Below are 3549 nucleotides of genomic sequence, written 5' to 3' on the forward strand. Positions count from 1 at the left end.
GAATAAAGCAAGCTATTAAAAACTGAGGAACATTTTTGCTGAAGTGCAAATAATGGTACTTTGTCCCAAAATGTATAAAATATGTATTGCAATTAAATTCTCTATTGGCAAATTGCTCTACAATTAAAAAACACAGAAGCTTGAGTGAGGCAATTAGAATAATAGTAGAGTGTTAATTATAGCTTGATGGATTCTGCATGCTGTCAGCAATTACCTTCCAAGTGTGCACTTCTGAACCGACTCCAAATCCACAAAAAGACACCGGCAGAATTAGAAATATCTTCCTTGTTGGCATGCCTTTGCCATTTTAAAATTTGTTTTCATAAATACTTTTGTAAGCTATTTAATTAGACTTAATGAGGTTTGAGGAAGAAACATCCTCCATGCTGTACACAGGCTCCTCTCTAGCAAAGGCATGGACTTGGGTAGGAGGGAGAGCGCGACCGTGAGAACAGTCTCCTTTCCTACCGACTGCCCTCACTGAATTATTTTCAGTGCACAGTGACCCTGTGCAAACGCGAGGCGATTCAGATCGGTTTCCAGGAGAGCTTCTTTCAGATATCTTTTTTAAAAAGGTTATCTAAGGCTTTCGGATCTCTCTCTCCATGGGAAACCCCATGGCCGGCCTCTCATCCTTGTCACAGGGCAGGGGAACGGCGGAAGGGCTTTGGGGATAGGCATTGCGATGGCAGTCGCACGGTGTGAGGTGAGAGTCCGGGTGAGATTAACTCAGCGGGGTTTGAGGTCAGAGGCTGCGTGAATAATTAAAAAAATATTAAAATTAATTATTAAAAGTAATTTAAAAGTTTGGGTGTCAAGCTTGAAAACTCTAAGAGAACCAAGCATTTTTTATTTTCATGATGCTTTCCCCACTAGGCAAGAGTAATCCGCTCCAAAAAAGTGCCTTAAACTTTGGGTTTCCCATGTTGAAGAATTAAAGACGTATTTTTTAATTGGCTATATGCTTGTATAAGACTGCACTATCTTCTGTAATACATCTACCCTTCTTGCCTCAGGTTCTCTCCCCAGGGACAGGAGCTCTTGCTCTTAGTTTGCAAACAGCTTTCAAATAAATGAGAGGACTAAACCTTAGCCATTCTCCTCTTTTCTCCAGTTCTTGAAGGCTGAAATAAGACCCCAAGCCACAATAAAGTGATTTTTTTTAAATTCCACCCCCCCACACCCCTTGGTGTAACAAAAGCCTAAACCCCAAGTTTTACCTAGTGAAAGCTCCTGTCTATAAATAATGCCTATTGATTCTTCCTGGAAAGATTTAGGGCTGGCCCATGCTGTACCTGCAGTGTCTGTGCTGAAGGGTGTGCTTGTCACCAGGGACCCAGGGCACGGTGGTGCGGGGCTGGGGGAGTGCGGGGGTCCCGGCCACACTGCCGAGGGCACCGGCACCGGTGAGCATCACCCGGGCTGGGCACGCCGGGTGTTTGGTCCCTGGGAAGGTATGAGTCGGTCGGACAGGATGCCTGATAGTCCTGGTTGCCTGCCCCCGTGCTGAGCGGGGAGAAGCCTTTGCAGAGATGGAGTTTTCTATTCATCGTTAATCTCTGCAATCTGATACGTACAAAGCTGTCCCAGAGGCCAAACAGTTGCTGTGCAGGTGGACTGTCAAGAGTACATAGGGAAGAACAGGGAAATGCTACGCCAGTAATAACTAACACCGCTTCTTGCAGTTTATGGTTGAGCTTTTGGGTGGGGACGTGGAAATCATAAACTCTTCATCCTGGAGCAAGATCAATAAACCGTCAATAACTCCCCTATCAATAAACCCAGTTTCTACATTTCATACCATGTCATCTACCAAAGCTAAACCTTCCTCCCTGAGGATTTCCAGACTCCTTTCCCTTTTTCTGATTTCTCTTAGGTATGATTTTTGTACGTGTATTTTTTCAGCGGTGCACATTGCGCATAGTGATCCCAGAAGCCGAAGTAGGCAGGAGGCACAGGGGCTGTGGTATGTTCCTCCCCACATTGCTCTCCGGTCCAGTGGATGACTCGGTTGCTGTCTGTGGCAGGCGGCTGGCCACGTAACCTAGAAGATCCCTGTGCATTATGTCAGATGGAATTAATTGCTCCGTTGATGAATCTGTAAGAAATCTAGAAGAAAAGAAGGAGACTGGGCAGCAGAAGGGAAAATCCTCATCCAGAGTGATAGCTTCCAAAAACGTGTCTCCTCTCACACCTTCCCTCACGTCATCGAAGTAGCATTTCATCATCGTGATCACTGACCCTGCGGTAGAGAAGGGTCTTGCAAGGTGTTTGCCCAGTTTGGGGTCCACAGGAGGGAATACTGAAGCTGAGCCTTAAAAAGCCCCAACTCTTTGTCACTCTGAAGGGCTGGCCTGTCACCTCCGTTCCTCTTCTGTCAGTTGATGATGACGCTTTGACGCAGTGCTTCTCCCTGCTGCAGGTTCCCACACACGGGTATGGAGAGCAGACGTGACTTCATGCTCCTCACGAGACTCGGGGGGCTGCCAAAACTCCGAGTCCCGCGTGGGGAAGAGACTCTTCAGGCTTTGACACCGGGCTTTTGCAGCCTGCAGGGAACCTGTGGGCCAGACCCAACTTGTTGGGTTGGGTTTACCAGCAAATTTGACATCACTCCTGGTTTCTGATTCAGCTGACCCGCGCTGTTCTCTATCTGCCACCAGTCCAGGTTTGCCGCCTTTCAGGAGGTGGCATGTTTGTACGCCTCTGAACAAACCTGAATGCAATTCCCCTCGTGCATGCTATTTTATATGAAGAGATGCGTGGCTCTTGGAAGATGAGCAGCATGATTAAAGCAGCCTGCGGTGCAGTGCCCCGTCCTATTACAAAAAGGAAATACAGCTCCGTCCCCACGCTGGGGAGCAAGCCGCAGCAGAAGGATGGAAATCTAATCCAAGGTACTGGAAGTGGGATCGGGCTGCGTTATGTGTTTCTCTCCCTAAAATATCGCACTTCCATCTCCCCGCGTCACTCCTGGTGCAAGGCTGGGCTGGTGCGCGGGGTTAAACCGCATTCCCACCCGCCGTGGGTGTGCTGAGCCCACCGAGGGCTTCCTCCCCTGAAGGTTGTGCCAGCCACAGCCGAACTTGACCAAAGCCAGTTGGATGCTCTCGACTAAGCTCAGGAGCAGCCTCTAAATTCAGTCTTTGGAGCGTATCGATGCTCTTGGGTTAATTTTGCCCCTCATGCTCTCGCTGCAGCTACCTAACGAGTCGCGCTTCCACCCCTTCTGGGCTGTGTGCGCCCGTACGCCTGGTGCGTGCTTGGCTTTCAAAAATAGGGGTAAATTTGGTAAGCGGAACCCACCGCTTAGGTTTGATCTGAAACACGTGTGAATAATTAATCCGCTCTTACGACTGACTGGTGGCGGGACACGCGTGTCCCTCGGGGCTGTGGCCCCGCAGCCGCTTCGTGGTGGCTGGGGAAAAGGCACATCGGGAGCCGGGGGGCCCCCCAGGCCCTGGTCTTGCAGCAGGTTGTCCACATCTACGGAAGGAAGATTTTTAAATCGCCTTCCCCGCGGCGGAGCGGGACGGGGGAAGGGTGAGC

The sequence above is a fragment of the Egretta garzetta genome, unplaced genomic scaffold, assembly GCF_000687185.1.
Source record: "Egretta garzetta isolate BGI_Z169 unplaced genomic scaffold, ASM68718v1 scaffold91, whole genome shotgun sequence".
NCBI classification, from domain to species: Eukaryota; Metazoa; Chordata; class Aves; order Pelecaniformes; family Ardeidae; genus Egretta; species Egretta garzetta.